This window comes from Hordeum vulgare, chromosome 4H (assembly GCF_904849725.1).
Source record: "Hordeum vulgare subsp. vulgare chromosome 4H, MorexV3_pseudomolecules_assembly, whole genome shotgun sequence".
Taxonomy (NCBI): domain Eukaryota; kingdom Viridiplantae; phylum Streptophyta; class Magnoliopsida; order Poales; family Poaceae; genus Hordeum; species Hordeum vulgare.
This window is the reverse complement of record NC_058521.1, coordinates 545,443,895-545,459,134: the sequence shown is the minus strand read 5'-3', so window position 1 is coordinate 545,459,134 and position 15,240 is coordinate 545,443,895. Positions and strand designations below refer to the sequence as shown.

Genomic DNA, 15,240 nt, shown 5'->3' with positions numbered 1-15,240 from the left:
TAAACAATCGACGGACGACGTCGAGGACCAGGCAACTCCGACTTCGATGACGAGCTTTACAGGAGAAAAGGAGGCCGCCTAGCACCGACAGACTCCGAACTGCTCATCGCTCGGCATCATTGCCGTCGTGTCACCCCGCAACGCCGCAACTGTGACTTCACGCTCTGGAATAGGCCGACCATCCACGACAAAGACAAGTTGTGATCCTGCACATCTTGCCACCATCATTGTTGCCACACAAGACGCAATGCCACAACCTCCCACACCGTCGCTCATGCACGTGATCGCTATGTCGTGCGTGTCCCTGCAAGAAGTCCAAATAAGACCAAGATCTTCAAGACGACGCCCAAGAGGAAAAATGACATTATAACACGTCGTCGCCGCCCGATCCAACGAGTCGTGACTTTCGCCCGTAGATCATGGCTGAGAGTACAGGACGCGTAACCTCCACGATAGCGACTCCGAGAAGGAACATCGACACCAACACCGTCGTCGCCGCCTCCACGATAGCAATGGTGACCTTATTCTTGTATAAGACAGAACGTCACCTTATTTTAGGTGAAGGAACGTTATCTCGTTCAATTGTGTCATCTTTACCTACTAACAAAGCAATTAGTGCTTCTGTCATCCGTCACTAATATTACCCCTAAAGTTGACATAAATTATCCACTGTGCCACCCATCAATAAAGAAAATGCTTCGTTTTTTTAAATTCACGGTCCAATGGGTTTGGTTCATCTAGCTCTCGGCCCTTAATATACAGTAGATGAAAGTAGCCCGAATGGCTTGAGTCTTCAACTCCCAACCGGGATACCCAAGTTCAAATCCCAGCACCAACGAGTTTAATGAGTTTTTTTTTTCTTTTCTATACTTGATTTCAGGCTGGCTCTAAGTTAGAACTGCATTGTTGCAATTTCGGCTCATTTTTTTAATGTTTCTATTTTTTACAGACTCAAATATATTTTGAAATATTCATATATTTAAAACTCTAACTCTAAATTTCAAAAGTTGTATATGAAATAGCTTAAAAAATATGTAGACTTCAAATATAATATTATCTTTCATGATAATTATTTCTGAATTTGTCTTTACATCCTTAATTAATACCTTTTTATGGGGCATTTTAAAAACTTTGGCCCAACTATTTCCTTTTTAATGTTTTTATTTTTTTCAGTGTTTCGAGAAAATGTTAGTGAATTACAAATCTTCACGATATTGAAAAAATGATCGTGTATTCAAATTTTTTTTGGTAATTTGAAATAAAATGTCCATCAAATTCTTTAAAATGTTCACACAAATTAAAGCGGATACGTAAATAACAAACAAAACAAATTGTCTCTTACGTAGAGATTATATTAGCAGATTTGTAGATTTTGTTTTATAATTTTATTAAGTCCCTCACGCCTCGCGTAAGAAAAAAGTTTCCATGTTTTGTACAACGTTGTGCCCCAAAAAATTGACACAACTTTCTATAGGTTAGTTTTTGTAAGTTATATGAAGATGACTAAATATTTATTTTGCCTCCATACATAACTATGTTTATTCTGATGTCATGGTTTTTACTGGTTATGAAAAATACAGCTATGCTAGATCAAAGCGAGACATATCATTCATCAATCTAGCTTAGACATGGTCCATTAATGCAGTTTGCTCAACCAAAAAATATTTTTTTGTTGTTAAGAAAATGTTCGTGAATTGAGTTCACGATTTCAAATATGTCTATGATTTTCAAAAATTGTTCACGATTTCATGAACATGAAAATGATAGTGTATCTCGATGATGCAGTAAAATATGATCATTGTCATTAGAGAATAGGATTTCTTTTCTCCCGTTGCAACACACGGGTCGTTTTGCTAGTCTTACTAACACCACCACGAGCAAAGTTCAATCATAAAAAAAAGGTTCACCACCACAAGGTCACACGAGATACAAAGCCAAATATGGTAGTGTGCAGGCCTCGAACTTTCATCAAACGAGAAGGGAAAGAGTCCAGTCTAGTTTACTGGGCCATGTAGTCATATGGGCTGGCATTTTCTCATTGGGCTTCAGCTTTCAAGCCTACCAAACGGCTGGTCAGCCTCAGCCCTCAGCCAGTCAGCCGGAACGCAGAGGAAGCTCACGAGGCGCAGCTGCTCGTTGGTTTAGTCCCACCTCGCTCGCGAGGAAGGGTGGAGTCGCTCGACGAGGCTATAAAACGAAGCGGAGGGCAGCGCAACAACTCATACCTTTCTCGGCCTTTTGGCTAAGATCAAGTGTAGTATCTGTTCTTATCAGTTTAATATCTGATATGTGGACCATGTGTCCACAACGATATTAAATTTATTTTTTGTGGGGGAGGGACCACCACAGTGGCTTGCCACTGGGTCTCTCGTGTGTCGCCCGGGCGTTGCACTGCTGCCCGGGCCCGGCGCGCCCCAACCAAAGCAATCAAAGATTTTTTTTGAATGTTAAGGAAGGAGTTGCGTTCGGCCACATCCTAACTTTCAGTTTTATGCCGCATCTTTGTGCAGCCTGAGCCAGTCCTCTCATGTCACTGCCCGGCACGTATCGCGTGCACACGGTGCCTTTTTTTGTTAAGCACAAATAATTACAGTAGGAGTTACGCGAGTCGTTTCCGGCCAAGCACTCGCCGTGATATCACGTCGTTGGCTCATCAACAAATACATGCCCAAAAACAACTTCAAGCAACATATAATAATATCACGTCTTGTCAAACGCATGCCAACGCTTTGCAGCACACAAGATTAGAAACAAGTTTAGAGGCGAACCACAGCGTACGTGTTTGGTTCAAACGTAGTTGTCATTTCATGAGCATAGTTTCACTTTGAAAAAAAGGAAACGGAAAACAACACCAGCATCGATTCCGTCCCAGTTGAGTTGTCATGTGGCTCGGACGTGGGTTGTCACAAGGGTTACGCATATCATTTGCATCATGTGCATGAACTGACATGGTGGATTGATGTGTCATTCTTTGTGAGGTTATGGATTATTCTCATGCTGAGCGCATCCCCAAGAGTGACCGACCTCCTGGTGAAGTTAAGAATTTACTGGTGGACTTATTTCTCTCCTAGTTTCTTTTCTCTATTTTCTCCTTGTTGAGTTACTCAGGCCCCTTCTTTTCCTCTCGCAGAGCCGCGTCCGTGAGAGTGGGAATGGGAGTAAAGGTCGAGTCGCTCTACAAGGTGAATTGTTCATTTACTCGGGTTAAACCGAATGGAAAACAGATTGTTTAATTAATTATGAAAAAACAAGAAAAAAGCCATCCCAACCGCAAATCGGTACACATAAGATATCCGACTCACATCACACAAAAGTGGGTCTCATCGAGACAACGACACGCGTCATCGTCACCACTCCTCCCTAGTGGCGTCGTCGCCATTCTTAAATCCTGAGCAAATGACTCCAACTTCGTCATAGACGATTGCTGACTCAACCAACATTGTAAAGGCTGAGTGAAGCTCTATGAAGGCCCGTGCCATGACTCAGTCACTAGCGACCAGACAACACGGCTCCGACTCTCGCAAAGAGTCGCGGAGGAAAACTAGGCATGGCTGACGCCGCAGAAGATCACCGATTGAACGACCAACTGCTCGTTATCGTACACCATCGGGCACCGCCGCTACAGCTTCTACTTCACAACAACAAACCAGCTTAGGTAATCCCCCGGATACGTCGGAGAAGAGCCAACTAACGCAAGCTTGTCGCGTCCCCGACATTGCTCTCTCATCATCGTTGCCACAGAAGCCTTGATGCCAACACCGACGTCGAGAGCAACCTCGTCATGCACACTATACGAGGTCAAACACGCTCGATGCCGATGAATTTTTGGGGCCGCCGCCCCGACCTTCATCAGTCATATTGTGCCCTACACGGCTACACAGCCTACCAAAACCACCTTCCCGGGCTGCCACCCCAACACGCCAGCGCTGGAGTTGCAACGCCGCACAACAAGGATGCCCACATCCCACGTTGCTCACAGCAACTGCACACAGACCACAGATACCACACCACATCTGGTGTCGCCGCCCTGACGTACCGTCCAACTGTCCCTGCTCAGGCGCGTCGCCCAGGCCAAAAACCTGCCACCCAAGTGGTCCAAGGTCGCTACCCAAGCGAAGGCCGAGCCGAAGCCCCACCTAGACCTGGGCATGGTCGGGTTAGGCCGGGCTTCAGACTGGGCAAAAAAGCCAGGTGTTGAAAAGCAAGGCCCGAGCCAGGCCAAGCTTGATCGTTGGGCCTAATAAATAGGGCCTTAACCCGACCCAAGTCCGAAAAGCCCAATCCGACCCGATCGGCCTGGCCCGACTACAACTAAAACCTAACTTTTTGCAAGCACGAGCCTCGCCCGGCCCGACCGTCGGGCTCAGTTTCCAGGCCCAATGCCATGATCACGCCTGACCCGGGCTTTTCGCACTGGGTCGGTTCGGGTCGTTCGGGTACGGCGCCTCAAAATAGGCAAATAACATGAGGTAAAAGTGGTAGATAGGATAAATAGATCGCGGAACAAATAAATTGCAGCAAGGTATTTTGGTATTTTTGGTTTAATAGATCTGTAAATAAAAGCAAAAGAAAATAGATCGCAAAGGCAAATATAATAAAAAGATACCCGGGGGTCGTTGGTTTCACTAGTGGCTTCTCTCGAGAAAAATAGCAAACAGTGGGAAAAAAAATTATTGTTGGGCAAGTGATAGAACTTCAAATAATCATGACAATATCTAGGCAATGATCATTATATAGACATCGCGTCCAAGATTAGTAGACCGACTCCTGCCTGCATCTACTACTATTACTTCACACATCGACCACTATCCAGCATGCATCTAGTGTATTAAGTTCATGGAAAAACAGAGTAATGCAATAAGAACGATGACATGATGTAGGCAAGATCTATTTATGTAGAAATAGACCCCGTCTTGTTATCTTTAATAGCAACAATACATACGTGTCGTTTCCCTTTCTGTCACCGAGATCAAGCACCGTAAGATCGGACCCATCACAAAGCACATCTTTCCATTGCAAGATAAATAGATCAAGTTTGCCAAACAAAACCCAAACATCGGAGAAGAAATACGAGGCTATTATCAATCATGCATATAAGAGATCAAAAAAGACTCAAATAACTTTCATGGATAAAAACATAGATCTGATTATAAACTCAAAGTTCATCGAATCCCAATAAACACACGGCAAAAAGACTTACGTCATATGGATCTCCAAGAGACCATTGTATTGATAATCAAGAGAGAGAGAGAGAGAGAGAGAGGGAGAGGAAGCCATCTAGCTACTAACTACGGACCCGTAGGTCTACAAAGAACTACTCACGCATCATGGGAGAGGCACCAATGGACATGATGAACCCCTCCGTGATGGTGTCTAGATTGGATCTGGTGTTTATGGACTCTACGGCAGTTGGAATTGATTTTCGTCCCCCTCCTTAGGGTTTTTGGAGCATTGGGGGTATTTATATAGCAAAGAGGCGGTGCGGGAGGCCAACGAGGAGGGCACAACCCACTGAGGCGCGCCTGGGACCCCAGACGCGCCCTGGTGGGTTGTGCTCCCCTCGGGTGCGTTCTTGGCCCACTCGATGTCTTCTGGCCCAAAAAAATCCACAAAAAGTTTCGCTGCGTTTGTACTCCGTTTGGTATTGATTTCCTGCGATGTAAAAAACATGTAGAAAACAACAACTGGCAGTGGGCACTAGTCAATAGGTTAGTACCAACAAATGATATAAAATGACTACAAAATGATTGTAAAACATCGAAGAATGACAATATAACAGCATGAAACAATAAAAAATTATAGATACGTTGGAGACGTATCAACGATCCACACCGTTCACATTCATCACGCCCAAGCCACGACTAAAGCACCACCGGGCCACGCCCGCGCCGCTAGGAACACCTGACCAGAGTGGCCAACGAAGAATCTACAACACGATCCTCCACGCCACTAGGGCCACGGCCGTAGGCCAACGGTCACCTGCCCACCAGATCCGGGCGCAAGGGCCCCAGATCCGTCGCTCTTCCGGAGGAAAGGAGCTCGAGACCATTGGCATATCCCGCACTAAAATAGCATGGTGCCCTCATGTGTGGTTTTGGTAATTGATGACATTCTCTATGGAGTAATGGTTGCCTTGAGTTATATTTGAAGAATTTGTCCATAGACATTTCTTGAAGTCCATTTATTGGTTTCAAGGAGTTTATGTGATAATCAAGGTGTTATTCAAGGAATAATCCGAAGATTGGTCATGTGGGAGTTGAGCCTATTGCAAGCATGTCTTGAATAAGAGGATTGTGTGAACACTCATGTTTACCTTCACGACATCATCTTTATGAAGAGAGAAGATAAGATATAAGGTTGATCAAGACTAAGGCAAAGTGTGATTCAAGTTGATCAACACACAAAGTATAGAAGTTCTACCAAGTAGGATCAAGTGATCGTATGGTATGGTAAGCATTATCCATTAAACTTTGTGTACTAATCCATGGTCTTTGTGAGGTTTCCACGTGGGGTTAGGTATCGTTCCAGGGGCTTGCATCAGAAAGAAGATCTCATACAACCATGAATGATGAAATCAAGTGGTGATCGTCATCACGGTTGAGGTGTGCAAGTTCAAGTGTAGCATCACGAAGAGATCACATGCTTGAAGCTTGCCGTCTATTATGGTAATAATGGACATATGAAGATGTGCCGGAGAGATGTTGTGGAGTATGGGGGAGCAATCTACTAGTATTCATAGAGCCGGTGCAATCAAGAAAGATGGTCCATCTTGAGGAGGACAAGATCGTCATCATCTAGATCAAATAGACTATGCGCAAGGCAAAAGTTTGTCCTTAATAGATTTCTATTTTACCAGTCTCATGTTGTTAGTTTGGAGAACGGGTTATAGAATCGATTTTGATACTATCAAGTGGGGCTCTCAAGTGAGTAGCTTGATCATATCGTTCATAGAGAGATTAAACCATTGCATTCCTGGCATCATCATCTTTCTTGGTTCTTGTTTGGCTTTTGAAAACGGATTTGGTATGCAGCATCTTTGACTTTTGGTGTTGGGGATTTTGCCGGATCATATTTGGGAAGATCGTCTTCCTTATCCTAGTGGCATTTATTATCCATTGCTTGTTCTTAATATAACCCTCTTGTCGCCCTCTATCCAATAAGATTGATCTGCTCAATTCAGAGCTAGTACACAAAAGTTATGGCAAATTCATTCTCATGACAATTTTCAGTTCTCATGCGATAGTACCGCTCGATACTACCGCTTATTTGAAGGTTCTGTTGGCCTGCTCTTCACGCACGACAATAGCATGGTAATAGGGTGGTAGTACCGCCCGTGCGGTACTGCCGCTCTCTAGTGCCGTTGCAACTATCGCTTATTTTTGGATACTGGTCTCTTATTCGTTTGAGGTGTAGTAGGGCATGGTAGTACCGCCCCTCTCTCTCTCTACTATCGCTTTTGCCTTAGTAATGCATCCCCAACGGTATTATAGCTGGGTTGGCCGGTAGTACCGTTTCGCCGGCGCTGCCATCTCGAGGTTTCAGCCAATCACACGTTTTTCCTGGAACTACCGGACTATGCGGTAGTACCGCTTAGTCGAGTGATAGTACCGCTTGTGCACGACCAATGCACATAATAGTTGGATTTGGGAAGGCCTATAAAAGGTGTTCTTCTTCCCCAATGGAATTTAACTCGTGAGCTCGTGTTCTCCCCCCATTCTGACCTTCTTCGAGCTTGCTAACTCTCAACCCTCCAATAATTCTAACTCCTTTTTGAGGGAAAAGAGAGAAGAGATCTAGATCTACATTTCCACCAATCACTTTCTCCTCTATGTGAGGGGAACCCCTTGGATCAAGATCTTGGAGTTCTTTGTGAGCTCCTTGTTCTTCCTCTCATTTTCCTCCATCGATTTTGTTGTTGTGGTGGGATTTGGGAGTGAGGGACTTGACCATTTAGTGTGTTTTTGCCATTGCGTTAGTTGCATCGGTTTGAGTTCTCCACGGTGAAACGTGGAAGTGAAGTTTGAGAAGCTTATTACTCTTGGGTGTTTGGGCACTCTAGAGCTTGTGTCTCTTTGGTGCTTTGACGCCCTAGACGGTTGGTGTTGGAAATATGCCCTAGAGGCAATAATAAATTAGTTATTATTATATTTCTTAGTTCATGATAATCGTTTATTATCCATGCTATAATTGTATTGATTGGAAACACAATACTTGTGTGGATACATAGACAAAACACTGTCCCTAGTAAGCCTCTAGTTGACTAGCTCGTTGATCAAAGATGGTCAAGGTTTCCTGGCCATAGGCAAGTGTTGTCACTTGATAACGGGATCACATCATTAGGAGAATCATGTGATGGACTAGACCCAAACTAATAGACGTAGCATGTTGATCGTGTCATTTTGTTGCTACTGTTTTCTGCGTGTCAAGTATTTATTCCTATGACCATGAGATCATATAAACTCACTGACACCGGAGGAATGATTTGTGTGTATCAAACGTCGCAACGTAACTGGGTGACTATAAAGATGCTCTACAGGTATCTCCGAAGGTGTTAGTTGAGTTAGTATGGATCGAGACTGGGATTTGTCACTCCGTGTGACGGAGAGGTATCTCGGGGCCCACTCGGTAATACAACATCACACACAAGCCTTGCAAGCAATGTGACTTAGTGTAAGTTAAGGGATCTTGTATTACGGAACGAGTAAAGAGACTTGTCGGTAAACGAGATTGAAATAGGTATGCGGATACTAACGATCGAATCTCGGGCAAGTAGCATACCGAAGGACAAAGGGAATGACATACGGGATTATATGAATCCTTGGCACTGAGGTTCAAACGATAAGATCTTCGTAGAATATGTAGGATCCAATATGGGCATCCAGGTCCCGCTATTGGATATTGACCGAGGAGTCTCTCGGGTCATGTCTACATAGTTCTTGAACCCGCAGGGTCTGCACACTTAAGGTTCGACGTTGTTTTATGCGTATTTGAGTTATATGGTTGGTTACCAAATGTTGTTCGGAGTCCCGGATGAGATCACGGACGTCACGAGGGTTTCCGGAATGGTCCGGAAACAAAGATTGATATATAGGATGACCTCATTTGGTTATCGGAAGGTTTTCGTGCATTACCGGAAAAGTTTCGGGCTCATCGGTAGTGTACCGGGAGTGCCGGGAGGGGTGCCGGGGACCATCGGGAGGGGTGTCACGCCCCAAGGGGTCTCATGGGCTATGGGAAGAGATAAACCAACCCCTAGTGGGCTGGAATAAGTTCCCACTAAGGCCCATAAGGTTTGAGAAGGAAAAAACACAAGGTGGAAAGAGTTTCCAAGTGGGAAGGTGGAATCCTACTCCAAGTAGGATTGGAGTAGGACTCCTCCACCTCCAATTTCGGCCAAACCTTTAGGTTTTGAGGCTGCCTCCTCCCCTCCCTCCCACCTATATATACGGAGGTTTTAGGGCTAGTTTGAGACGACTTTTCCACGGCAGCCCGACCACATACCTCCACGGTTTTTCCTCTAGATCGCGTTTCTGCGGAGCTCGGGCGGAGCCCTGCTGAGACAAGGTCATCACCAACCTCCGGAGCGCCGTCATGCTGCCGGAGAACTCTTCTACCTCTCCGTCTCTCTTGCTGGATCAAGAAGGCCGAGATCATCGTCGAGCTGTACGTGTGCTGAACGCGGAGGTGCCATCCGTTCGGTACTACATCGTGGGACTGATCGCGGGATTGTTCGCGGGGCGGATCGAGGGACGTGAGGACGTTCCACTACATCAACCGCGTTCACTAACGCTTCTGCTGTACGATCTACAAGGGTACGTAGATCACTCATCCCCTCTCGTAGATGGACATCACCATGATAGGTCTTCGTGCGCGTAGGAAATTTTTTGTTTCCCATGCGACGTTCCCCAACAGTGGCATCATGAGCTAGGTTCATGCGTAGATGTCTTCTCGAGTAGAACACAAAAGTTTTTGTGGGTGGTGATGTGCGTTTTGCTGCCCTCCTTAGTCTTTTCTTGATTCCACGGTATTGTTGGATTGAAGCGGCTTGGACCGACATTACTCGTACGCTTACGAGAGACTGGTTTCATCGCTACGAGTAACCCCGTTGCTCAAAGATGACTGGCAAGTGTCGGTTTCTCCAACTTTAGTTGAATCGGATTTGACCGAGGAGGTCCTTGGATGAGGTTAAATAGCAACTCATATATCTCCGTTGTGGTGTTTGCGTAAGTAAGATGCGATCCTACTAGATACCCATGGTCACCACGTAAAACATGCAACAACAAAATTAGAGGACGTCTAACTTGTTTTTGCAGGGTATGCTTGTGATGTGATATGGCCAACGATGTGATGTGATATATTGGATGTATGAGATGATCATGTTGTAATAGATAATATCGACTTGCACGTCGATGGTACGGCAACCGGCAGGAGCCATAGGGTTGTCTTTATAACTAACGTTTATGCTTGCAGATGCGTTTACTATTTTGCTAGGACGTAGCTTTAGTAGTAATAGCACGAGTAGAACGACAACCCCGATGGCGACACATTGATGGAGATCATGATGATAGAGATCATGGTGTGACGCCGGTGACAAGAAGATCGTGCCGGTGCTTTGGTGATGGAGATCAAGAAGCACGTGATGATGGCCATATCATGTCACTTATAAATTGCATGTGATGTTAATCCTTTTATGCACCTTATTTTGCTTAGAACGATGGTAGCATTATGAGGTGATCTCTCACTAAAATTTCAAGACGAAATTGTGTTCTCCCCGACTGTGCACCGTTGCTACAGTTCGTCGTTTCGAGACACCACGTGATGATCGGGTGTGATAGACTCAACGTTCACATACAACGGGTGCAAAAAAGTTGCGCACGCGGAACACTCGGGTTAAGCTTGACGAGCCTAGCATGTGCAGACATGGCCTCGGAACACATGAGACCGAAAGGTCGAGCATGAATCGTATAGTTGATATGATTAGCATAGAGATGCTTACCACTGAAACTATTCTCGACTCACGTGATGATCGGACTTGAGATAGTGGATTTGGATCATGTACCACTCAAATGACTAGAGAGATGTACTTTTTGAGTGGGAGTTCTTAAGTAATATGATTAATTGAACTAATTGTCATGAACATAGTCTAATGGTCTTTGCGAATTACGATGTAGCTTGCGCTATAGCTCTACTGTTTTATATGCTCCTAGAGAAAATTTAGTTGAAAGTTGATAGTAGCAAACTTTGCAGACTGAGTCTGTAAAACCGAGGATTGTCCTCGTTGCTGCACAGAAGGCTTATGTCCTTAATGCACCACTCGGTGTGCTGCACCTCGAGCGTCGTCTGTGGATGCTGTGAACATCCGACGTACACGTTTCTGATGACTACACGATAGTTCAGTACAAAAATACTTAATGGCTTAGAAGCAAGGCGCCTAAAACGTTGTAAAACGTCACGGAACATAAGTGATGTTCTAAAGAGATGAAATTGTGATTTCATGCTTGTGCCCTTGTTAAGAGGTACGAGACCTCCGACAAGATTCTTTGTCCACAAAGCACAGGAGAAAAGGCTCAATCGTTGAGCATGTGCTCAGATAGTCTGAGTACGACAATCGCTTGAATCAAGTGGGAGTTAATCTTCCAGATGAGATAGTGATAGTTCTCCAAAGTCACTGCCACCAAGCTGTGAGAGCTTCGTGATGAACTATAACATATCAAGGATACATACAATGATCCTTGAGAGATTCGCGATGTTTGACACTGCGGAAGTAGAAATCAAGAAGGAGCATCAATAGTTGATGGTTTGTAAAACCACTAAGTTTCAAGAAAGGCAAGGGCTAGAAGGGATACTTCGTGAAACGGCAAAACAGTTGCTGCACTAATGAAGAGACCCAAGATTAAACCCAAACCCGAGACTAAGTGCTTCTGTAATGAAGGGAACAATCACTGAGGCGGAGCAACTCAAGATACTTGATTGGAAATACAATACTTGTGTGGATACATAGACAAAACACTGTCCCTAGTAAGCCTCTAGTTGACTAGCTCGTTGATCAAAGATGGTCAAGGTTTCCTGGCCATAGGCAAGTGTTGTCACTTGATAACGGCATCACATCATTAGGAGAATCATGTGATGGACTAGACCCAAACTAATAGACGTAGCATGTTGATCGTGTCATTTTGTTGCTACTGTTTTCTGCGTGTCAAGTATTTATTCCTATGACCATGAGATCATATAAACTCACTGACACCGGAGGAATGCTTTATGTGTATCAAACGTCGCAACGTAACTGGGTGACTATAAAGATGCTCTACAGGTATCTCCGAAGGTGTTAGTTGAGTTAGTATGGATCGAGACTGGGATTTGTCACTCCGTGTGACGGAGAGGTATCTCAGGGCCCACTCGGTAATACAACATCACACACAAGCCTTGCAAGCAATGTGACTTAGTGTAAGTTGCGGGATCTTGTATTACGGAACGAGTAAAGAGACTTGCCGGTAAACGAGATTGAAATAGGTATGCGGATACTAACGATCGAATCTCGGGCAAGTAGCATACCGAAGGACAAAGGGAATGACATACGGGATTATATGAATCCTTGGCACTGAGGTTCAAACGATAAGATCTTCGTAGAATATGTAGGATCCAATATGGGCATCCAGGTCCCGCTATTGGATATTGACCGAGGAGTCTCTCGGGTCATGTCTACATAGTTCTCGAACCCGCAGGGTCTGCACACTTAAGGTTCGACGTTGTTTTATGCGTATTTGAGTTATATGGTTGGTTACCGAATGTTGTTCGGAGTCCCGGATGAGATCACGGACGTCACGAGGGTTTCCGGAATGGTCCGGAAACGAAGATTGATATATAGGATGACCTCATTTGGTTACTGGAAGGTTTTCGTGCATTACCGGAAAAGTTTCGGGCTCATCGGTAGTGTACCGGGAGTGCCGGGAGGGGTGCCGAGGACCATCGGGAGGGGTGTCACGCCCCAAGGGGTCTCATGGGCTATGGGAAGAGATAAACCAGCCCCTAGTGGGCTGGAATAAGTTCCCACTAAGGCCCATAAGGTTTGAGAAGGAAAAAACACAAGGTGGAAAGAGTTTCCAAGTGGGAAGGTGGAATCCTACTCCAAGTAGGATTGTAGTAGGACTCCTCCACCTCCAATTTCGGCCAAACCTTTAGGTTTTGAGGCTGCCTCCTCCCCTCCCTCCCACCTATATATACGGAGGTTTTAGGGCTGATTTGAGACGACTTTCTCCACGGCAGCCCGACCACATACCTCCACGGTTTTTCCTCTAGATCGCGTTTCTGCGGAGCTCGGGCGGAGCCCTGCTGAGACAAGGTCATCACCAACCTCCGGAGCGCCGTCACGCTGCCGGAGAACTCTTCTACCTCTCCGTCTCTCTTGCTGGATCAAGAAGGCCGAGATCATCGTCGAGCTGTACGTGTGCTGAACGCGGAGGTGCCGTCCGTTCGGTACTAGATCGTGGGACTGATCGCAGGATTGTTCGCGGGGCGGATCGAGGGACGTGAGGACGTTCCACTACATCAACCGCGTTCACTAACGCTTCTGCTGTACGATCTACAAGGGTACGTAGATCACTCATCCCCTCTCGTAGATGGACATCACCATGATAGGTCTTCATGCGCGTAGGAAATTTTTTGTTTCCCATGCGACGTTCCCCAACAGTTGGTGGTGCCTCGGATTTCAATCATCGTGGTGTAAATCTCTGGGAAGCATCAAGGTCTCCAATTAGGTTGTGGAGATGGCCCCGTGCAATTTTTATGGATTCCGGTGACTGCTCCAAGGGTTACCAAAGTGTACTGGTACGTTGACCGCCCCCAAGGCTTGCCATTTGTACGGTTCGGTGACCGCCCTCAAGGGTCCCTTAGTGGAATCACGACATCTTGCATTGTGCGAGGGTGTGCGGAGATTATGATGGCCCTAGTGGCTTCATGCGGAGCATTGTGGTTCCACACAACTCCAAACAGAGATTATCACCTGCAAGGGTGTGAACTTCGGGATACATCATCGTCTCTGCATGCCTTAATTATCTCTTACCCAAGCCCTTTACTTATGCACTTTATTTTGTGATGGCCACATTGTTTCATCTTATGTATCTTGCTATCACTTAGTTGTTTATCTTGATTAGCATAAGTTATTGATGGACACAGGTGAGCCTGGTTGTTTTAGATTTTGTGATTGACAAATTAGACGTTGGTTTTATTAGTATTTGTTCAAGTCTAAATCGTAATTATTTTAAAGCACCTATTCACCCCCTCTAGGCGACATTGACATTCTTTCACACGCGACGACCGACACATCGATGCTCGCATACGCCAGTCACAAGGACATTCATGCCCAGATAAAGAAGTCGTGTCGCCGCCGCTGCCACAAGGGATTCGTGCAATGGCACACCGAAGCGGCGACGAGGAGGGAAGATGGTGGCTGTCGCAGTGGATAGTTCGCCATCCGTGTCACACGTGCGGAGCGATGCGAGGTGTGAGTTCATAATACCGGTTATACTTGAAGGCAATGGGCAGGAAACCTACAAGGTAGTGCTAGATTAGTTATAGAAGTAGATTTTGTCGCGTGTGTGACTAATGCTATGTTGTGGTTTGGCTATATTCTATGGATAAGATGTACATGTACACCATTGCTCCTGAGGGCCGTGCGGTGGTGGACATCCACTTCTTCTAGTTCTCGTGTCCGTGCATCCGTGCATGTGTGCGTGTGTGTGTGATCTGATGACGACTTTGAAAATAAGCTTGTTGCATTGGATCAAGATATTTGGAGGTGCTTCACCCTTTGTCTCGTTGCCACCATGGTAGAAGAAAAGGCAATGACGGCGTATGAGAGCCTCGCTTAATATGAATGATAGAATACTCATATCAATAAGGATTTCCTTCTTTTTCGGGAGCCTACTCAAAAAGAACTCCAAAGTTAAGCATCCTTGGCTTGGAGCAATTCTAAGCTCGGTGATCGATCAGAAAGTTGGTCCTGGGTATGCACGAGCGAGGACAAAGTGCGCACGAAAGAATAGTGTTGGTGTGCACGACCAGTCTAGATCCCGCGAGGTGTAACGGGGTGTTACAATTGATATCAGAGTTGTCCCTTGTGGTTACACGGGCATGGACGGGTCAGGTGCATGGCGCGTGTGGCCCGTTGTGGCACACGGTATGGCACATATGCCGGATTGGACGCGCATACATGTGCCAAGAGAGAACGTTCTGATGGACCGA

The 15,240-nt window shown here is 45.6% G+C and overlaps 1 non-coding gene across 1 annotated transcript; it reads left to right on the top strand.

The window, feature by feature from the left end:
* The first annotated feature begins 2,221 nt into the window (after positions 1-2,221).
* On the top strand, positions 2,222-2,418 carry LOC123451494. Its single transcript, XR_006632351.1, has one exon. It is a non-coding gene; the product is annotated as a U2 spliceosomal RNA (small nuclear RNA).
* Positions 2,419-15,240: the final 12,822 nt, after the last annotated feature.